The sequence below is a fragment of the Symsagittifera roscoffensis genome, chromosome 6 (assembly GCF_963678635.1).
Source record: "Symsagittifera roscoffensis chromosome 6, txSymRosc1.1, whole genome shotgun sequence".
NCBI classification, from domain to species: Eukaryota; Metazoa; Xenacoelomorpha; order Acoela; family Convolutidae; genus Symsagittifera; species Symsagittifera roscoffensis.
The window spans coordinates 26,349,999-26,374,139 of NC_087067.1; the positions used below are offsets into that span (position 1 = coordinate 26,349,999).

Genomic DNA, 24,141 nt, shown 5'->3' on the forward strand with positions numbered 1-24,141 from the left:
TGTTGTTTCGGAATTTAAAAAAAATTGCAGAAAATATCATATTACTTAATGATTTGTCCGACTCCTTAAAACGAGGAGGCATTTTGAAAACAAGTTGTATGACGGAAACTCAATTTTCATCAAGGGTCGATCTAGGATTGGTATAATGAGCTCTCTCAAAACAGTATAAAGACAACATTTTGCCGCGGAAACTTTTTGCGGATAGACAAAACTTTGAAAGATAAAAACAATCAAATAAAACTGGTTTTAGACATTTTCTGGAAAATTTTGACCAAAAAAATGGGTTTTCTTGGTGCGCTCAACATCCTTTCCCTCAAAACTAGCATATTTTGGCGCCAAAGGCACATTAACAAATGCAGGGTTGCTGGGTCGAAATTAGATATCGTATAAATAGTACCAAAGAAGGGTGAGGGGGACTTTTGGTGGCCAGGAGGTGTTATCCCCGATGGGAGAGGAAAGCGCACCTGCCTAAAAACGCCCCTCCCTCGGTGTCATCTATGAAAAATAGATAGGGTCGGTTCATAAAAAATGAAGTTTATCAGACGTGATTAGACCTGAAATAAAAGAGAAACCTTAAATAAGTTTTGATAAAAAGGCGTTGATTGAGCGAATAATAATTAAAAAAAATAGATAGGGTCGGTTCATAAAAAATGAAGTTTATCAGACGTGATTAGACCTGAAATAAAAGAGAAACCTTAAATAAGTTTTGATAAAAAGGCGTTGATTGAGCGAATAATAATAAAAGTACAAATAAGGCTAATAAGAAATACATTGTTTCATTTTATTTTCAAAACTACCTTCTCTGCTTAGATGAATTCTGAAAACTTTTGAATTTGACCATTCTCTTAAGAAATGAATATGTTCTGATTGATTGATATTGCTCGTTTTTAGTGAACAGGAAGAAATAAAAAGGAATAGCCAGTTACTTTGTAAATAATACAAATTTCGAACAAAAAATAAAAAACCAATTCAGTTTTTTTGCTGAACTTTTTGCTAAAAAACTAATTTTTTGCAGAATTTTTATTCGATTTTTCGAATATTGGTTTCTAAAATGGCGGCAAAATGGTTTTTCTAAACACTCGGAATTGTTAGTATAATCACGACTGGAAGAAATTTCGTTATTATATATCACTCAACTCAGTTCGATGATTATTTGTGGAAGCTAATTTTGCGTGGAAAAGATAAAAAAGAAAAAAACGAATACACACCCAAATACAAAGTTCCTCCCCATTTTAAATGGTCGGAAAAATGAAAAAAACCGTTTCATGTTTTTAATTCGTTGATCATAACCAAACCAAGGGCAGATTCATTGGTAAGAGTTAAAAAGCTGCGGAAACATACATAAATTGGCTTTTTTCGCGACATTATTTGATATCTCCTTACAGGGGAGGATTTAGGGGGATAGGGGAGGGGGCGATGGTCCCTCCTTTGTACTATTTTGAGGTATCCATATGTGGTGAGGGACCCTAAAAATTTTCCAAAGGCGCCTTCGTAATTTATCCATATTTGGCGACGGACCCTAAAAATTCTGTGAATGCGCCTTCGGAAAGCGCAATTTTTTGGTCCAAAATTTTCAAAAAGTGCCTCAAATTGCCTGTGTTGGCCTGTTTTTTCAAAATTTTGACTGCGGCGGAGAAATTTTTACCAAAACAGGGTCGTTTAAATGCTTTAGGAGAAGCCGAAAAGTCAATTTGCAATAATTTGCGATACCTTTTTTTGACAGATTTTTCTGCGCCTTTTAGAAAAATTTTTGAAAAGAAAACCGTTTTTAGGCTCGTTTTCTAAAACTATTGACCAAAAAATAGCGTTTTTTTGGCGTATTCCCCTCAAATTGAAAAATTAATGCATTTTCATAATGGCTCCCAAGGGGCCTTTGCAAATAAAATCTTTGTTATGGTCAGCCAAAAATTATATATTAATAAGCAATTTCACAAACTCCAACCCACCACAGCCCAAAGATGCGTAGGAACTTACCAACTGCACATGTACATAAACCAAATGTTACCAATTTTTCATGATCTAAAACAATTGTCATTGAGTACTTTTGTTTGAAACTAACTCCAAATTTAACATTTTAAAACAGATTTGGGTTTATTTCAGTCACCAGAAGCTAAGCTATTTTTTAAATTGGTGTTATACTATGTTTCTATTGTAAACAATTGATTAAATTTCGATGCATCTCAAAGTTGTCCCTATAAATACAATTCTCAAATTGGCGAGATCATGAAAACAAGACGAGGAAAACTAGGAAGCGCACACCTTTGCATTTTAAGAACAAGCAAATATGCCAACTGATTGTATATACGGACAAAGCGTCTTTAAAATCATTTTTTTTCGACCATTGGAAATGCGGAACAACTTTATGTTTGGGTGTGTTTTAATTTTTTTTTGGTTTTCCACACAAAACCAACAAAATATATAATCATCGGAATATTTCGAGTGATATATAAGTTATTTTTTCAAAAACTCGTCGCGGTGGTTTAACATTTTTGAGATTTAGTCCAGATTCGAGCAAGTAACACGATCGAGTAACGCTCGTTCTATGGAAATGTACTTTTTAAAATTAATTTAGCTTCATTTAGGGCTTTTTTGGAAATAAAATCTAAAAAAGAATTAAAATTTTTGTGCAAGAATTTAGAGATTGTTTTAGCAAATATTTCAAATTTTTGTCTGGTCAGAATTCTTTTTATGCAGACAAAAATTAATGATATTGCCTTTTTCACTAAAACTCAATGCAATCGTATTGTTATCAGATCACACCACCCACTAAAATTGACATTAATTTGAAGAAAAGTGTAGAAAAAACGTTGTTCTACTTTTTGTAAGAATATAATCGGAACAGTCTGTGCTACATGCACACCAACCGGCTATCCCCAAATAGTTTAGAACTGATTACTATTTCATAAAGTTTTTCAAAGCCTACACTTTTCAGATTAGAAGAGGATCCGCACACGAAATATTGAATACAAAGTGAAGCTTTTAGCGTGGAGTAATATCTCATCTCACTTGAACCAAGTTGTTTGTTTCAATTTTTGAGCCGCGTCAAATGTCTCAAACTGACCAAATATACGATTTTCAGTTTTCTGATACTTTACAAAAACAATTACCGCCAAATTAAAATATCTTTTTAAATCTTAAACAAAAATTAGTTTGAAAAAATTACATCGCTTTTTATCTAATCGGCGAATTTCTTCGAAAGAAGATCGTGTGGCTGGGCAAAGCATTCCAATTCCCTACTGCCCTTTACCATCAATGAAACAATTATGCTGAAAGAACTAATGAATCGTTTAAAAACAAAAACATAGCTTTTTAAAAACATCTCCTCTCTTTTATCCCCAATACTTTAGGCTAAAAACGAAGTGATATGTTTTGCCTGTAATACTGCAATATCGTTTTCGTATAACCGAATTGCCTGCCTCAATTCAATTTAGACTTATTGAATTTGTCGCTCACAGTTCAATAAGATGAAATAAATCAGGCGTTATTTATTCAAATTTAACCAAACCCATAACTTTTCAAATGTCCTGACGCAGGTGATTTTTACATAATCTCAAGGCATTACTATTTGTTAGATAATATAAGCAAAATTGTTCAAAAATTGCAAGTTGAAAAAACCTAATTCCGAAAAAAGTAATTACACATTAATTTTTGGAGCAATTTGATTCGCTGCTAACGGTTTAATCGGTCAAAATATATTGCTCATCAATTCCCAAATTGTTCTTTTGGCAATATTCACGCCCCTAACGTTTTAAAAATTCGTCCTAAATAAAAAATAAAATATAATCCTTTGAAAAAGGCTGGTTAAAAATGATAATTGTCTGAAGAGAAGAAAACACACCAGTAGCACAAATATTCTACCACTTTCTTCGAAGCAAACCTGCTTTTACCGGTGCAAAGCCCTAAAATTTCCGTCGGCTCATTAACAATTTTTTGTTAATGAAAAGTTTTGTCTAAAAACAATTTTGTCGAAAACTAAGTTTTGCTGTTCCAAAATTCCTACCGCGAAAGTTTTCATTTGAAGAGTGATCTATTCCGCGCTTACTTACCAAACATTAGGACCCATTAACTTGCGTAAATTGAAACGAATATTTTCAGCGCAGCTACTTCTTGCTTTACGGGCTTATGATAGACAAAAACGTTCATTAAAAACCACAATCTGACAAGCTGACAACTTTTGAACCCTTTCTTCATTTCATATCAAACTAAAAACAAAACTAAGGAGTTTTTTTAAAGATTTTTTGCAAAACGTTTGATAGTTTCCTATTCATCATCTGCCTCATTTATGACTCTAGCTGTAATTTTCTATTGAACAAACCTCCTAGAAATATTTTGTGTCAAACATTTTGAGCCTTGTTTGTTTCATTTTCCATGAATGCAGCATATCGAAAAAAAAACACAAAAAACAAACAAATTTCGTTTAAACTCGATAACTTATTTTTGAGCGTCTCTTTTGAGTTAGGTCTTGAGTGTATAACTCATAGAGTAATTTCGGATAGGGTACACCGTCTGCTCGTCACGCTATCTTATTTTCGGCCGGATAGATTCGTGCAACTTCTTAGTCTAATACCGATCCTAATCTTAATCTTATACTATCTAGTCTCAGGTTGTTTAACTAGTCTCTGCTAGGCTCAATAGATCTAGGGTATACTGGTTTATTGCGGCTGCTGAAGTGCTCGGGAGAGTCCAACTAATTTCTAAGTTAAATTCAAATCTCTCTGGTGCTGAAATTACAAGTAACTTCAGCACTTACAAATAAGTGGGTTGTTAGTTAGATGGATCATGATTGGTTAATATTAAATACTTTACATTGGTAAAATATCTAATTTATCCAATCATAAAATGTAGTTTAGATCAGGTTCCACCCATCCGGGTTTTACAGAGTTTTTTAGAATAGTTCTTCTGCAATTTGAAGGATGGATGATGGACGTTGGTTTTTGGCGAACATCATTTTCTTCCGTTTCCTCTTTGTTAAAGAAGTTCCAGGAAGCTGGAGTTAGAGACATAAGACGTTGTGTCTTCTAGTGACAACGACTAAGTCTTTGCAACAAACTCAAATCTGATTTCAGAATGGTTGGCTATGTCAGGTTTTTCTGTTCTGCGTGGAGAACTTCTTTTGTGTCTGATCTAGTTTGGGAATGGCGTGGAGATTGTGCGTGGAGGGGATGCCTGGTTACTCGGATCTGTACGTATACTTGAACATCGAGGTGGTCATTGGTCTAGTTCAATGAAGTCCTTTTCTGCGAAGTCAAGTCGTACTCTAAATCCTTTGAGTTGTGATTGTGAGTGGCATATCGATTGTGGTTGGTCATTCTCTCTCGAGTGTAGTGGGGTCGTTTTGTCTTTAGATGTTCGTCCTTGGTGTTGTATTCTGATCTATGTATTGCATAATGTAATTTACATTTTATAAAACATTTATTAGTTTAATATTTTTTAATTATGATTTTAGTTAGTTGTTTTCACAAAAGCTTTTTGTTTTAGTTCGGTTATTTTGAAGAGTTACTCACCCTTGAGTAGCTCTTATTAAAAATAGAGGTGTGGTCACAAAGCGTGGATGTAGCGCGGTGGGTTAGGCCGGCTATAGAGCATGCTCAGGACGTCCTTCCTGGTGGGTTAGGCCAGGAGTGGGAGTATGATTTCATGCGGTTTTTGTGAGGGGTCCTGTTATGTGACAACGTTTTATGTTGGGTTTGTTGTGGTTTTTCTTATGTCTTGTTGGTTATGTCCTTTTTCCAAAAAGCAAATTGTTCGTGGTATGGGTTTGTCTTTCGACTTTTTTGTGTTTTATTATTTCTTTCTTAGACTTTATAATAGTCTTCAAAAGAATAAATTATCCAGTTTTAAACTGGGTTAATCCGGTTTGGGTACCGTTGGTTTCCTTTTCTTAGTCATGCTGTTATTCTATGATTTGTGGTATTTAGTAAGCTGCGTTGGTTAGTTTTGTTTAGTATATGATTCCTTTCCAACCGGGTTAAAGGAAGGTTTGAAACATGTTATTATATGTTAGAGTTGTTGAGTGTGAAAACTTGAAACTGAAATTCATTATTTTAAACAATTCTTCGTGGGCGAGCTGTGCGAGTGTGGATAGAATTTCTGTGCGAATGAATGAAAATATCAAAAGGTTAGTACTGCATTTGCATTTTATTAATTTACTGCATAGAATTTGGAAATTTACTGCTAGTTATGGGGGAATTTTAAGTTACAAATTTTCATCATAATTAGATTTACTGCTTGTGGGGAAAATTTTAGAAATGAATTTACTGCATTGGTATTAAATTTATAAATTTATAAGTGTAAGAGATTAATAGAATTTTTGAAATCTGTTTGATGAAATTTGCGATTTTTATTTGTCTTTTGTGGTTTTTGTAGGTGATTGTCGGATGAAGGCTAAAAATCTAAAGAAAACATGGATAAAGTATGGTGAGTTTTTTAATATTTTAATTAGTTAGTAATATTCATTTAATTCATACTTACCTGTTTAGTCGTCGGGGAAAAAACCGTGGGGGAAGATGTCGTGGATGAGATCGGAAGTTGTTAGTAGTTTAGCTAAGATGCGGATGATATTTTTAGTCTGAAGCAGTGGCCAAAGCAATTGAAGTGCCTTAATAGTGGTTAGTTCTTCAGTGCCAACTGCAAACTCATAAGGTGTGTTTTGGATTAGATTATATAATTTGTGATTGAATTTAGTGTTGTGGATGAATTCTAAAATTGGGATTTCTATAGGTTGTACAAACTCGTGCGGGATAAGGAAGGGTCGGGATTCTTCGGCGTTGAAGGTCTTGGTGATGGGACAGAAGATGTACATTTGGGTTATGGGATCATAATTGCGAAGAATACCATGAAGGTTAGTATCTTTAATGCAATATGTGAAATTTAGGAAAAATGGTGAAGTGTATTTGGAATTAATGAATTGAAAACGATGGTGTGGTTGTCTAGAGGGTGTGTGTAGGTCAAAGTGATTTTGGATGAAGCGATAATAACTATATGTGTGGGTTTGTTTAGTGCGCAACATAATATCGTGTGAGCAGTGTAAATCTCTTTCGTGTGGTGCAAGGAAATGAAAGGTTAGTGAAAATATTTGGAAGCGTTCTTTAAAACTTTCGTATGCTTGTGTGTCTGTTAGTGCTTCTGAAATAATGTGATCAAACTTTCGGTCGAAGATGTTTAGTGTAAATATATATGGTGTCTTGATGAAAAATTTTTCGGTAATTTGTGGATTAGCGAAGCGATCGTCGTCTAAGAATTGATCTTGGTTAGCTCTGATGATGTTGTGATCATAGTATTCTAGTGTATATTCGTTAGCTCTAGGTGCAGTGTGTGTTTTTAGTGATTTTTTATATCCAACGTAAGTAAATTGTCTAGCGGTTAGTGGTGTAGTGAGTCGATATAGCATGTCCGCGTTTCGCTCTATATCGATGTGAGTGTTAGATAAAGGTAAGCAAAGAGGGTTAGTAAAATGATAATATGAGGTCCAAGAGAGAGTGGGCATTAAAACGTATTCATCTACAAAGTTGCGTGTTTCGTTAGTGTCGTGGGGGGTGTTTAAGGTGTATTGTGGGAATGAGGGTAAGGTGATGGCTAAAAATTCTTTTGTGTTAGTATGCTTGGGGTGGTTGATGTATTCACGGGCTGTTCCTGGTTTTGCTGGGAAAGGATGGTTGGGGAACTTTCTTTTAAAAGTGCGGTAAGCTCTATTAGTGTTGAGTGAAGATTCAGTTGATGTGGATGATGGTGCTAATGATTCAGTGTAATTTGAAGAGGGTGTAGGGGTAGGGGGGTTGGATGAATTTATTGTGGAGGAGATTTGGTTTATTGTTGGGGTATGGAGGTGGTAGGGTTGTTGTTGAAGGGTAATAAAATTATCTAGCTCTGGGGAGATTCGGGGGGTGTCTGGAGAATGAGATGATTGGTCAGAATGAAGTGAGGAGTAGGTTGGGGTAACTTGGGAAGCATAAGAGGGTGTGGAAGTGATTGGGTCAGGGTTATTGGATAATATGGGTTGAAAAGGGGGTTGAGAAAAATTAGAAGAGTTATGAAAATTATTGGATGGGGATGGTTCTGAGTCGGCAAATTCATCGGGGGTTTCAATATTCGGGTTATTGAGTTGTGAGATGGAATATAAAACTGAGATGTGTGAATTAGTGTCGGAATTCATGCCTGATGTTACATTACTAGATGGAAAATCGGGTGGCGGAAAAGCAAAAAGTGGTATTATTGGGATTGGAGAGGTAAGATTGGTTGGGTGGGAATTTGATCGGTGTAGTGATCCAAGTTGGCGGCTCATCGTGGGCTAAAAAAATGATTATTTTGAGACTGAAAAGCGGTGGTATGGGGTTGTTCAATAATTTGTTCATAAGTATTATCATCTTGTGACTGGTGTGTCATTATATGTTGGATGGGACTTTGTGATGTGGTGAGTCGAAAATTTGGATTATGTGTGATGGCTAAATTTCGAAAATTTCGTGGGACTAGGGATAGTGGATGGTTATTTGGTAGGGGTGGTAATTGTGGTGCCGTTGGCGTTATGTCTACATTGTTATGTTCTTCGTCGTATGTATTTTGTCGTGTTGCTGTTTTTGTGTTATATTCTTTTATTTGTGCGTCCAAAAGAATTTTGTTTATAGATGTAGAAAAGATTCCAAAAAATCCTGCAAAGAGTATGCGTGCTACGCTTGCTTGTCTGTTTACTTGTGTGTGTATAGCACATGTGTTGTAGATTCCTTTTAAAAGTGAGAAAAGAAATCCAATAAAGTTAAACATTGCGTATAAAATAGTCAATTTTTCTAAGATGTAGTAGGGCCATCCTAGAAAATCGAGGATCTCATTTTTGAGTGTAACAAAGCTAAAAATGTTAATTGGTGATATATCTTGGGGACGGTATTTTTCACCGTTTAGATATATATAATCTTTAATGTCTTTAAAATATCCGCTATAGTCTTGCGTGTAGATATCGGCAAATCCTGCGGTTTCTGCAAGTTTGCGTAAATTTTGGTCTATTGATTGTCTTTGTATAGTGTCCATTTGTGTTAATAATTCTTGGAATTGTTGTGTTCTAATGTGATGTTGAATATCTGATTTTGAATAGATTCCTATTGATTGTAAGTCTATATTTGGGTTTCGAGCAATAGCGCGAATGCTTTCTGGTGAAAATTTTTTGAGTGATTGCATTAATGTGGGATATGGAGTGAGAAGATAATATTTATTTTCATCAGGGTTTAGTTGTACTACATTGTGGCTGTTTTCTGATCCACATGGGACTGCGGTATCCCAGAAATAGGTTCTTCGTGAAAGTGTATCCACGAAATGTACTTTATTCTTATAAAAGATAGGGATTCTTTTATAACATCGTTTATCTTCAAAAACGTATAGTGGTGATACTTTTTTAGTACAAGTATAAAACCATAAGATGTTTCCTTCATAGTCTAAAAAATTTGATCTATTTCCAGATAATAAGTATCCTGCATAGGGTATTTTTAATACTGCTAGTGCGAGTGATTGTAATATTTGTGTTCGTTCTAATTCGCATAGTTGGTGTAGTGTTTCTAATTCGGAGAGTGACATTTCTTGAAAAATTCGGCTAATTGTATAATCTAGTTTCATATCTAAATGAATATCATAGTGGATATTACCGAAATATGTAGTATTCATTAGTGATAATTCTTGTAAGCGTGTGCTTCTGGTGTCATGGGGTTTTAGATGTCCACCAGGTTGTCCGTTGCTTTTTTCAAAATTAACTGGTATATAGGATGTTCCTTCGTTTGGAGGATGACCTGTGGCATATGGGTCAATTTTTATTTTTCCAGTGGTCATGTCGAATCCTTTTTCGTATTCAACTAATATTTCAGAGTATTGTGTTTTATGGAGTGGATTTCTATATTTACATGCAAGTTCTGTTTCTTGATATATTTGAAAACGTGTCAATTTATTTTCTATATTGTGTATGTTTCTAAAATTAGTACTTTGTTTTCGTGATGGATGTACTTGTTCATATGGAACTGATTGTATAAAGTATTTTTCGTGAAATTTTATCATACGAGCGTGTATTCTTGCTACTTGAAATGTTGTACATGTATCTTCGGGGAACCAAACAATTGTTGCTTGTGTTCTCGTTGTAGGGTCGCAATAACCTTGATCAGTTTTACAAGGTAATCGGATTCCTTGATAGATCATTGTATTATCTGATAAATCTCGTGTTAGTTGTATTTTTTCGAGTTGTATTTTTTCGAGTTGTATTTTCCAATCGAAAAACATTATTTCTTGGTATCCTTTATTTTTTGTGTCTGCTTTGCAGTTTGATGGGTTATTTATACCAATGTGTGGTATCCAATGTTTATCGTGTAGGTCATAGGTTAATCGTCCGTGTGCGCCGTTATACGGGTATTTGTCGTCTAGTTTTATATGTCCTTGGTGTCTTTCAAGTTGTGATTGATGTACAGAGTCTGAAAAAACTTGAAAGTTAACTAACTTTCTTTCGGAGTTTTTATTTTGTGTGATGTTTAGTCTAAGTAATTCATTTTTACAATCGTCGGGATTGAGATGTAAAAGACGTTCTATATTACTCTGATAGAATGATTCATGGTCAAGTCGGTTTTTGTTTCCGTTCGAGACTTGTGAACAAGGTACTTTCTTTTCGGAAAATGTTGCTGTGAATTTATAACCTGTAACTGTTGTTGCTCGGGCTTTTGAATAGAGTGTTGCTATTACATTTGTGGTTTCTATAGCTTGTGGTTCTGTTTCACATTGTGATACTTGATTTATTGCATATTTGTGTAGTGTTTTTTGTTCATTTTCTTCACAATCGTAATGTGTTACTAATAAATCTTGTGGTCCTGTACGAGGGGAAGGGTTTATGTTTTGATTTGAGATTACTAGAAAAAGGAGTTGGAGAAAAATTAATAATTTTAGAATATACATGTGTATGATAATCCTGAGTATGGATTATAAAATGTAATGTAGCCAATTGTGTTTTTGGTATATCTGTCGTATTTGTATATTACTTCAGTAGTTATAAACGGTGGTGGTAGTGATTGAGCTGTTATGTTAGGTGGGTTTAATGGGTAGGGATGTTGGGTAATATTGTTTAACTTAACTGTGATTTCAAACTTTAATTGTAAACTGTTTTGTTGGAGTATTTGAATATTGTGATCACGGATATCGTTGTGAATATCTTGGCGATATTGTAATCTATTAAGTGCCCAGTTATGAAGGCGGTTACTTTCTTGATGTTGTCCAAATAATGGTGGAGGTGCTGTAAATGTATTCCAATCTAATCTTAAAGGAATATTTATTGATGATTGTTCTCGATATCTGGCGTCGAGATTATTTGGAAAATTTAAGTTAAAAGGTGGTGGCGAAATCTGGCTTATTGATGGTGTTGATGGTAGTGATAATGTTTCTGGTAGTGATGAGGATGTTGTTGTATCCGTAGAAATATCTATTGGATCATTGACTAAATTTAGTTCACCTTGTGTAAATGAATGTGTTGTCCAATATGGTAGTCGTGATGCCTGGTTTGGGGGGTTAAAGGGATTTTCACGTACTTGTTCAGATGTTGGTGTTGAACCTAAGTAATCTGATGGTAGGCTTGAGGTGCTACGTTGTGAAAGAAGCGTAGGGGTTTCTGGTAATATACCAATGGGGTTTTCTGGAGTGTTTTGTGATGGGGATTGAGGTATTTCAAAATGAACTCGGGGAGTTTGAAAATTTCTGTTTCGTCGAGGATGTATAATTTGTCTATTTATTTCGACTGTATTTTGGTTTTGACTAGGATTTCTTATTCTACTTAGTTCTTGTGGTAGTGTTGGGTATAGGTTATATGTTGGTTCGCTTAGAGGTGCCTGTCGTTGAACTGGTTCTAATGGTTCTGATAAACGAGCATGTCGTTTTTCAAAAGTGTATGGATTGTCTTGAAAAGAAATTCGTGTAGATGTTTGAGAATTTTGAGTAATTGAAGGTGGTGTTGGGTTATCTTGGGATGATGTCGGTGAAGACTGACTTTGTGACTGTTGGGTAGCAATTTTTGATAGAGTTTTGAATTATTACTTTAGTGAGAAAATTTGTGTTTATTATAATATTCTTCCAAAAAAAGAATTAGAAGGATTGTTGCTAGGGCAAATGTGAAGATTGCTTTCTTTATACATTTACATATGGTCAAAATGAGGGATGATAAGAATGCTATGAAAATTACAAACAATAAAAAAATATCAGTTCTACTGAAAATTGTTCGTATCATTTAGACAAGTTGTATAAATCGTACCTGTGGATATAATCAAGGGTTTTGGAAAGTTGGAGGAATAGTTCGAGAATAGTGTAGAAAATTAAAAAAATGTTACAAAAAATGATTAGGATTATTAGAAAAGATTCAAGTATATCAAAAAGAAATATTATAAAGGTTTCAAGTATTGTAAAAAAATGTTTAAGATTTATGAGTATTTGAGTAACTGATTGAGAGAAGAGCATTTAAGAAATGATCTCTTGGTCGAATATTTTTTGCTGTTTGAGGCGATTTTCTAGTGTGGTCGGATTATTTATTAGTTTTTTGACAAGTGGGTTGAGTTTTGTAAAAAATTTCTGGGGGCAATTTTCATGGTGATCGGGAGGTCGTCTTTTTCTTTATTTTTGTTTGTCAAATGATCCGGGGTATGGTGAGATTTTTATACTTTAGGCTAATTGAAATGTTCATTTTGTTACTTTAGGCTAAGTTAACAAATTTGTTTTGGGGGTATTCGTGGTCTGAGTTGGGGAAATATTGTTGATCTTTGGGTTATTAGATAAGGGAGGGGTACGGTATTATGGTGATATTTATTTTAGTTGTCAAGTTGGAGTGGTTTGCTTATTTTTGACCTGGAGGTCGTAAAGTTATAGTTATAGATGTGCCTGGAGTTCTATATGATTCGTCTAATTGGTCTTAGTTTGAGTTAGAGAAAGTGACGGATTGGATGAATCCTATTGGTCTATTTTGAACTAGAATTATTGCGTACTTGTCAGCATGTTATTTTGAAAAATGTAAATGAAAAATGTTTCGGAGGTTTCAAGATTGTGAAGTATAATGTTAAAATTACTTTTGAAATTCCACTTTCTTTAAAACTTTAGATTGGGGGATGAATATTTTATAGTTTTTACGTGGTTGATTTCGGAGTCTTGTTGTTTTTCTATTTTCTGATTTGTCGATTTGTTCTTGGGGTATTATTTGTTCGGTCATTTTTCTATTTTTTCTTTGTTTTGGGGATTCTTTATGGTTTTGTGTATTGTTTTTGGTGGCGGTTGGTTTTGTGTTTTGATTTTCGGTGGGGTTATCATTTTGTTCTGTGTTTTTCAGATGTGGTTCATTTTGAATGATTTTTAATCCTGTGAAAGAATATAATTGAGTTAATTCGCGGAGTGCGTATTCCTTTGGGTAATAAGGTAATAGGTTGTTTCGATGTTGAACGATTTCTTTTTTGTTTGAGTCGGTAATTTTATATGTGACATCAGTGGGTTTTGCAATTATTTGGTATGGTCCTTTTCGAAGGGGTTGTAATTTTTTAGAAATTCCTTTTTGAGTATTAAAATTAGGTATTAAAACAAATGTTCCAATTTTTAATTCGGAGGCTGGTGTAAAACGTGAATTGATTTGTTCATTAATGTTTTGTCTTTGTAATAACTTTTTTGTTATTTTTTGATAAATTTCATTGTGTTTTTTATCTCTATTTAGAATCCATTCGGTGTGTGTACCGGAGGCTAGTTTAAGAATTTGTGGGTGATGAAAATGATCTTCATCGTGTAAATGTAAAGGTAGGTTATAACAAATTGAGTCTTTATTTGGTTGACAATAACCTTGTGCGTTTTTATGAGAATTTGCTGTAAACATTATTGGTTTGCGTGGCTTTTGGTTAAAAACCATTTCGTATGGTGACATTCCTAAAGTTGTCGTAATTTGTGAATTATATGCTAAGGGAAATAATTTTACATCTGCTGACCATTCGGTATATTTTGTATCATTTCCGTTGATGATACATCTGAGATATTCTTGTAATGAACGGTTCATACCTTCGACTAAGCCGTTTGTCCAAGGTGTATGAGATGTACGTGGTTTGTGTTTAATGTTGTATAAATGACATAGTGTGATAATTTCATTATTTATGAATTCTGTACCGTTGTCTGTAACTAAAATTTCTGGTAGTCCGAATTTTGCTATCCAGTGTTCATAGAGTGTTGTGTAAGCGTAATAAGCGTTACAATGTGGTACTGGGTTAATTGCTACATAATGTGTAAATGCGTCAACAATTACCATAATGTAGGAGTTTCCTTCGGATGAGGGTGAAATTGGTCCTTTGGTATCAAATGAGATACGATGATTAAAGTACAAACTTTGTCCTTTAAAATCTTGTTTTTGTGCTATCTGTTTTTGATTTGGGTAAGGTTTATTTAGTTGACATACTATACAATCATTGCATAGTACTTTTATCCAAATTGGTGCATTTGGGAAGTAAAAATTTCGTATAAAATTTGAATATGTTTTTTCTGATCCAGAGTGTCCTTTAATATTTTGCGTATGTGAAATATTAAAAGCTATAAGAATCATACTTAAAGGGAGACAGGGAACTGTAGATTCATTCAGGTTATACTCTAAAAGGTCTGTATTTTCGTTAATTGTTGTGTTGTTAAATTTACGAAAGTATCGGAGGAGTGTTTTGTTTCCTAGAATGGTTGAATCTGCCTTGACAGGTTTAGTTTTATATTTGTGCCATGATTTTAGTTGTCTAATTATCGGGTCAAGATTTTGATATTGTTTCAGTGTTGAAATTGTAATCGTTTCTGTTGGAGGGAGAAAAATGTTTTCAATTTCGAATTTAGATAAGGGTATTGTATCAAGTGGGTCGTGAAGGTCAAAAACTTGATTTATTGTGTATTTTGAATCATTTGTTTGTGGTCCTGATAAATTTATTTTATCAGTTAAATCTTCTTTTTCAATTAGTGGAAAATGGTCTTTCTTAGGCGGGTGTTGTTTTGTTCGTTTTTGTTGGGTGTTATTTTTTATCCATTGAGAATATGGGATTGGTTTGAAAGTTGATGTTCCAAGTAGATCAACTTCATAATGATTATTTTGACAATCTAAATAAAGTGGGAAATGTTGTAAACTATTTATTTGTGATTGTTCAATATCAGTTTTTACTGCATATTTGCATTCCAATCGGGGTGATGTTTCGTTTTCTGCAAGGTAGAATTTTATGTTTTTGGGTATTTCAACTGTTGTTTTTCGTGTAAGTAATTCAGGTGGTGTATTTCGACTTAAGGTGTCTGGTAATGCAAGATTTTTTCCTGCAGTCCAAACTATATGTAAGTTTGGAAATTTCATTAGAATTAGTTGAAATCTGTAAACTCGGTGGTTTGGATTAGACTTTTGTGTAAAAAGAAAGATGATTGGTTTATGGTCTGTGAATAGAACTGTGGGGTGTTTTGATCCAAGTATCAGAAATTCATATTCTGTCAGTGTATATATTATGGCTGTACATTCTCTCATTAGAGTTGAGAGTCGTAGCTCTGCTTGAGTGAATAATCGAGAATTTGCTGATATGAGGTTCATTTTATTTGTACCATTATGTGATTGTAATAGTGCTGCACCGATGCCAAAGTTCGAAGCATCGCACATTGCATAAAATGGTTGATTTGAATCTGGAATTGTGTTTGAAATTTGTTCAGTTAAAAGTTTCTTTATTTCATCAAATCGTGTTTGATGTTCTGTGTTCCATTCAAAATTATTTTGTTGTCTAAGGATGTTATAAAATGGTCGTAGATATAATTGCATTTTATAAACATATTTACTTAAAAAGTTTAACATTCCAAGAAATTCTTGGATTTTCTTTTTATTTGTTGGTGGTTGAAGTTTTTGAATAGCGTCAATGCGTAATTTCAATGGAGTGATTGTTTTTCTTTCTATATTATGTCCTAAGAATTTAACTCTTGTCAAAAAGAAGTGTGATTTATCGGGGGCGGCCTTCAGATTTTCGTTCTGAAGTATTTGGTGATATGTTTCTAAAACATTGAACATCTCGTCTTTTGTTTGTGATTGCATAAAAACATCGTCTAAATAGGTGATTGCGTTTTTCTTGAGTATTAGTGGTCTAAAAATTTTGCTCATAAAAGCTGAAAATGCTGCTGGTCCTATGGATTTGATTGTATGCACTATTCATATCGGCGGTTGTAAAGTATTTGCCGTTTATTTTTGTTAAAATAACTTGTATTGGTTCAATGGGCCAATTACATTTTGATTCATCTATAAGTGAATTGAGGTATCTAGCATCGAGAACGATTTTTAATGATTCTCCTTTAGCTAGAATGATAACGGGGTTGATAAATGTGTTCCCTTTTGGTTGTTCTTCTTTATTAACTGGTGATATAATGTTGTATTGTTCTAAAATATCGAGTAATCTGTTCACTTTATCATGTAAGTGAATTGGTACTTTACTTGCTCTCTGTTTTTTGAAAACTGCGTCTGGTTTTAACGGGAGATGTAGTGATGAACTGATTTTTCCAACATCGAATTTTGATGTTGCATAGACTGATGAATATTTAATTAGCTGTTTGGCTAACTTTTCGAATTCGTCTTGTGTTATTTGTGAATGTTGGAAATTAAACATTGTTAAAAATTTCTGTTGGTCCTCTGTGTAGGTACTTATGTTGAATGTAGGTTTGAAATATGGAGTTTTTGTGAAATAATCCGTATTTCTGTTTTCGTTACTTATTATATTATTTATAGATAATTCTTCATTAAGAATTGTAGATTGGCAAATATCTAGTAATTGGAGTATATTATTTACGCGATAAGCTTTTTCGTGTATTGGTGATATTGTAGCGTTGGTTTCACAATATCCTAAAAGTCCTAAAGGTAATGTTACTTGGTAAGGTGTGTTGTTATAGACATGTAAGGAAATGATATCTGAATTAGAATTTTTCAAATATTTTATGGATGAGATTGTGATTTTGAAAAATTTGTGAATAGGTTTGAATTCAAAATCTGACATATAAAATTTTTGTTTGTTTTGTTCTTTATCATATTGGTGAACTTGTTTGATTGAAAAATTATAGATGTTTCCTGATAGTGGTTTCAAGTGTTTTCTTTGTTGGTTAAATATCGGGTAGAATTTTGAAAAGAATGGTGGTTGTTTATTTAATCTTTGAAAAAATGTTAAGGATGTTTCTTTTGTTTTTGTATATTTATCTTTGATTAATATTTTACTATTTAGTATGTTAATTGTTGGTATATACTTCGAAATAAATGGTATTCCAATGATATTATATTTAATGTCAGTGATATGGAATATTTGTTTAAATGGCTTATTTAAAATTTTGCTTTGCTCCATTGTTCTGGTGGGGAGGAGAAATAATTGGATTTTTCCGTAGTTTATCAATGTTGATCCTTGTGCTGTTGCTAACTTACTGGAGGTTTCAAGAGGTGTTAGCTTTGGGTGTAAAGTTTTTATTTCATTCCATGTGGGGATGTTTATTATGTTTGATTCTGCTCCTGAATCAATTAAAAAATCTATTTCAAGGTCTGGTGGTTGAAATTCTTTATTTCTTGGGCTTTCTAAGAGAAATGGTATTGTCCAAATTTTTTCTTTGGGTTGTTCTTTTTGTATATTTTGATAAATGTGGTTTGTATTCAAGCATTTTGTTTTGATATTTTTATTGGTTTGATTTGTAGTGTTAATCTCATTTGTTTCTTGCGTCGTTGGTGTGGAATTTATGGGTGTAGTGTAATAATTTTGAAGAAATTCTGATTGATTTTCATATATGTGTGATGAAAAAGGTTGTTCATATATGACAGATTCATAGTCATTTTCGACTTTTATCATATTGATAGAAAGAGTGTTTTCTGTATCACTTTCTGAATCTGATGATGTACAGTTTATTTGATTGAGTTGTAACGTATCAGTTACTGTGTCATCAATACCTGGAGGGTCTGATGTTGTTTCTGGATTAGATTGTACTTGATTAATATGTCTTTGATGTTTAGGTGTACTACTTCTGTGGCGATTATTAGAATTATTGTAGTTATTATTATTCCGGTGTGGTGATTGGGAATAATTTCTATAACGATTATTATAACTTGAGTGTCGATTTTGTGAATTATTTCGCGATCTGTTTTGGTAATTATTGTTTGGTCTGTTATAGTTCGATCTATTATATGAGTTATTCCTTGATTGATTGTTCGGGTAATTCTGGTTTCGGTTGTTTGAATAACTTCTATTTCGATTATAGGAGTAGTTTCTATTCCTATTGTATGATGAATTTCGTGATTGGTTGCTTGGATAGTAGTTATTTCTTGATTGGGAATTAGATCTAGAAACAAATCGTTGTGTATTTGAATGTGATCTGGAGTAGTTATTTCGACTATTTGGTCTATTGTAGTGATTTTGTGATGAATTATGCGTGTTTCTTCGTTCTGGCGATCTTCCTCTATAACTTGAGTTATATGGTGATTGATTTCCTGTATAATTTGTATTGTTCGGGAGTGGTTTTCCTGAACTGTTGTTGCTGTAGACTGTTTTGTTCGGTAGATTTTGATCTTTTTTCATGTATTGATAGAATGATTTATTTGGTTCTTTATATTTTTGAGGTTTATTTTGATTGTCTTGCTGTTTTTGTCTACATTCGGAAATACTATGTCCGTATCGTCGGCAATAATTACACCATTTTTTGAAAGATGGTTTGCCTTTAAAGTTTGGGTTCTTTTCGTAAATATTGAGTATTTCAGTGATTTTTTCAACGAGGTCTGTCTCTGATTCCTGTATATTATTAATATTAGTGGGAGTCGTTTCAATTCTGTTAACGTATTGTAATTTCAGATTTTCCGTTTCTTCTAGTTTCATCGTGATTTCTGCTTGTTCTAATTTGTCTACTAGTTTTCGAAAATCTAAATCGGGTTCTCGAATTGAAGAAGGATGGGATGCTCTCTTTTTTATTGCTATTTTCCTTAATTGTGGTGTTAAGGTCATCATTAAGATTTCTGTCATCTTTGTGTTTTTATAGTCGTGTGTATTTAGTGAATATGCTTTTCGAACTAGTGTTTCGATTCGTACTGCTAATTGCTTGATGGTTTCGTTTGGTAATCTGCGAATTTCATTACATAAAACTCTTTGTTGTTGTTTGTTTCTTTCGGAGTCAAACATTTTTGAAAATTCCTGTGTAAACCTTTTCCAATTTGATTTTATTTCTATAGGCAATACTGAAAACCATTTTTGGGCTGCGCCATCTAGAGTTGTTTGTATTAACGCTGTGCGTCGATGTATCCAGTTTTGATGTAGTGGCGTATTAATTGGTTCAGGTCCAATATTTAAAATCAGGTTTGCTCTTACTGCATTTAAATAATCTTCTACAGAGTATTCAGGGTCTGTTCCTGTGAAAACCATTAAAGGTTTGTTTGATGTTATTGATGATCCACCCATAAGGTATGGATTCATTGTCATTTGTAATGATTCTGCTGCATTTGGCATTTGAGAAAAATTTGAAAGTTGGTTTCTTGTTATTTCATGTTGTTGGAGATAATATGGGAGTGGTATTTCATTTTGCATTTGTGATGGTTGCTACGAGTGTGCAGTCATTGGATTTTGTTGTTGAATTGGTTGAAAAGATTGTGTATTAATTAGATTTTGTTGTTGAATTGGTTGTTGATGTTGTGCATCTATTGGTTGTGGAGAAAAATTTCTATGATTTGTACGTGTTTTCTGTATTCCTTGTCTACGATATTCTTGAGTATTTGGTGCAAATATATCTGGTTGTAAGAAATCATCATCTGAGGATAAATAATCCATTTGATAAGATGTCTGTTTTTTATTTTTATTTTGTTGAAAAAATGGGTAATTTTCACTGTGATCCTGTGGAGGATTTGTTTGGAAATTTATTGAATTAGGTTGGGTCATTGGGTTATCCCAATTTCGAGATCTTGTATATTGGTTAAAATTTCTTTGTGGTTGATTATATGTTTTTGATGGATGTGTATAATTATAATTATGGTCTGTAAAGTTGTTTCTAGTGAATGTTTTGCGTGTTTTTGATGGTATTGTCATGGGTCTGTATGTTTGGTAATCCATATGTGAATATTTAGGGGCAACCGAAGGTTTAACGGTTGATTGTAAGGTTACCTGTGTTTGTGAAGGATTTGTATTTCTTGGTGTTGTTAAATTTGGGCGTATTGGTGAAATACTTTGTTGTGTAGTTGTTGTGTGTACAATTTCTTCATTTATGAAGTGTGATGGTGTCTGGATATCTTGTTGAGTAAGATTCCTAGTTCCATTGAGGTTTTCATTGTGTATGACTGTAGAGTTTAAACTATTATTTTGTGTATCGGGCAAAAATGTATTATAGTTTAATGGTGTTGCATCAATGGTGAATGGTATTACTTTTACATAATCTCTTATGTAAGATATCGTACTTATTGCTTGACTTGAGATTGATTGTGGGAAGCTTATAAATGCGGGATGAGACCATTCGGGGTCCCAAACATAATCTGATTGTTCTGTGATAGCGGTATCATCGTTCGAGTTTTGGGGTCTAAAATTTTTTCTTGCTTGTGCAATTAAATCAATATTGTGTGTGAAATAATCTATTATGAACCATGCCAAAATTTTTTGTAGATCGTGTTTTGTATGTTGTGAAACGTCGTCTTTCGTGAAATTTTCTTTAATGATGTTTAAATAACTAGAGAGTAGTGTTATTTCATGTCGTACTCTTAAATGTTTAGATGTTTCTGTCGGTGAGACATTTGTTATTGGGATTTCGTTTTCTAATATCGAAATATAACTATATATTATTGCGAAAACTTCATTGGTGAATATGGAGTTTGCTCTTTGTGAGTTATGATATTGGATGCTTTTTATATATTCTGAAAAAACTTTTGAAAATTCTAAATCAAGATCGTCTGTTTGGATTGTATATTTTCTATGATTATGGTTTGGTGAGGTGAATTCTATGGAGTAGATTCCATACTGTTGTGTTATGTTGCATATATCTTTTAAGTAGTGGTCTATGATTTGTCTTTTGATTTTTACATCTGGGAACTCTGTTTTACATGGACTGATTCCGGGTTCAAATAAATTTAATAGTAAATTTTTGCAAAATATATGCTGTCCTCTATCAGTGGTTGCATCTACTATAAAGGGGAAAATATCATCATCATCTGGACTTTCTTCACCTGGGGTGTGCGTTGAGCTCATTTTATCGTTCGATGACTGTTAATATGTAATTATTAATGTGTCGAATTGGTTGATTCCAATTGTATAAATGTACTGGTTTGTGTTTATACTGCTTTTTTATTCTTCTTTTTCCTCTTTTTGATGAATTTGAAGTTGTTTCTGAGTCAGAAAAATATAATTGATCGTGAAGTGGGCAATTTTTATCTATTGATTCTTTTAGTTTGTAAAGTTCGTCTAAACTGTTGGTTTCTGATTCTGAAAATGCGTTTCGATTTTTTGAAAATCTTTTTCGTGTTATTTGTCTTTGTTTAGTTATTATTTTTCTTTTTAGTGTTTGTCGTTTTGTTCGAATGTATCCAACTGTTTGTGTATGAGGTGTGATTACAAGGTCGTATTTTTTGTTATCTATTTCACAATTGTGTAAAACGATTGTTTGTTTATTTCCTAGGTTTTTAAATGACATAAGGTTTAGGATGACGGATGCAAAAGGTTGTTAAATGGTTTCTATTTTCCTAAACTGTTAGTTCTTACGATTTTTTGGTTAGCTTAACCTGGGTCTATTTGTTCAGGGTTGGAGAGAAAAGTATATCGATTCCGAAGAATGATTTTTTACTTTCTCGTGGCTAGTATAAGTTAAGGTGTTAACTTACTTAATCTTACTTAGGGGTAGTGATTGTGTTCAAGGGTTGGAGAATAGTAAATCGATCCACAGGGTTCAGGTATAATTAGAACGCGAGTAGTTCGTTAGATACTATTTTAAACTTACTAAGTCTAAGATTTATCCTGGGTCTGGTAAGAGGGGGGGTCAAGTGAAGGATGAATAACCGAAGTTCTTCACTGTTTATCCTAATTTGAATGATTAGTTTTGTTTAAAAATTTCTATTAGTCTTAGGTCTTTAGAAAGGGTTGGGTAGTGAATCGACGTTTGAGGTCGTTAGACACTAATTAAGTGGGTGGGGGAGAACAAAGTTGTTCTGTTTGATCCAAGGATAAGCCTTGATGATCAAATTTGAAATTTAATTAAGTAGAAAATGATTTAAGATCCAAGGATAAGCCTTGATGATCTGGTTTTAAAATTAGGTGAATTTAAGTTTTAATAAAATTTTAAATGTGTGTAAAGGAAAGATTTAGTGTTTTGATGATATTAGTGGGTTTATGATTGCTGTTATGTTTTAGATGATGGAGCTGGAACAACAGGATGATTTATGATTACTAACCATTTATTGTCATGCTACTAATTTTTATTTTTTATTTTTCAATAAAAATTTTTCAAACATGTTTTGTATATTACTGCAGAGTTTTAGGAAAACGATCTTAGATCTTTTTATCAATCGTTATTGTATATTAATAATTTTGTTTAGCGCCTGAAATGATTTTGAAGATTAACTTCAAGGTTTTATGTTTGCAAATGAAAATCTAAATTCATTGCCAGTAGTATTCTAAATATAAAAGTTTGTTCTGGTTTTTGCCTAACTATCATATAGCTATATGGCAAGTTTCGACTTTGTCGTATGTCGTCTCTGGTTCGAGGTCTTCTTCCAATTCCGGGTAGTTCTGTTATGGTTCGGAATATTGGCTCTGATCTATTGAGTCGTAGAGACATTTCGATTAAATTATTGTCGTATAACATTTTGTAAATGTTTTTGTCTAATTTCTAATCTATTTTGGTTAATTCTAAGCTATTAAGGTCTTGTTCGAGACTTATGGTCGCACCAGATGAGTTAGGTCTTGAGTGTATAACTCATAGAGTAATTTCGGATAGGGTACACCGTCTGCTCGTCACGCTATCTTATTTTCGGCCGGATAGATTCGTGCAACTTCTTAGTCTAATACCGATCCTAATCTTACTCTTATACTATCTAGTCTCAGGTTGTTTAACTAGTCTCTGCTAGGCTCAATAGATCTAGGGTATACTGGTTTATTGCGGCTGCTGAAGTGCTCGGGAGAGTCCAACTAATTTCTAAGTTAAATTCAAATCTCTCTGGTGCTGAAATTACAAGTAACTTCAGCACTTACAAATAAGTGGGTTGTTAGTTAGATGGATCATGATTGGTTAATATTAAATACTTTACATTGGTAAAATATCTAATTTATCCAATCATAAAATGTAGTTTAGATCAGGTTCCACTTTCTACTGATTTTCCGCAATAAAATATGTGGATTTTTTTGGCTGGAATAAGTATAGAAGTCTTGAACCAGGAGAAGTCATTTCTAAAAAACGATGTTTATCTGTTGCCAGATTAATTCAATTTTTTTTGATACTAGTATCGAATATGGTAAAATTTTCTGCGTTTTTTTCACAATAATAATTTTTCCCTACTATTTGAGACTTACTGAATGAATAAGTGTTTGAAAATTTAAAGAGCAGTTTCTTATCATGTTCAACATGCAGAAAAACAAAATCGGTTAATTGTGAAAATATTTTATATCAGGAATCAAGTAAAACAAACCCCTCTTCATACCCTCCCCCTACCCACGACTAAGCTCAACATAAAAAACCAAAAGAGTAACCTAAGTTAGTTTTGAAAGTGCAAAGCTTCCAGATTGACTAAAATTTATGTAATTTTAATGTACTCCATCCACTATTAAACTCACCCCAATAAAAAGAGTTACAATTGGCCGGCCAAAAATGGATACCATAAACTAGTGCCAAGGGGGGGGGGGGGGTTGGGACTTTAGGTGATGATGTCCAACTCCAGAAGGGAACAGCGGCCCATCCTCAACCCTCCCTAAATCAACCCCTGGACAAACATGAACACACATTTGTTCAGGTCTAATATTGAGCCGATTCCGCGCTCAATATTAGTACTCAGTACTGAATTTTTTGTCTTCTTTGCGCTGAAATTTTTTCTGTGCTCTAAAGTGGGGAACCTCTTTCTACTTGATTCCCATTCAAACTGTGATGCACTACAGTTCAGGGCGGATCTAGGTTTTTCTCGAGGGGCGAATTTTTTTCAAAGAAAATTCAAAA

General features: G+C 33.4%; 1 protein-coding gene across 1 annotated transcript in view; it reads right to left on the minus strand.

Moving 5' to 3' along the window:
* LOC134848668 (neurexin-1-like) overlaps positions 1 to 24,141 on the minus strand; it is a gene marked incomplete in the record, with an annotated part of 223,124 nt that overhangs the window by 150,927 nt on the left and 48,056 nt on the right.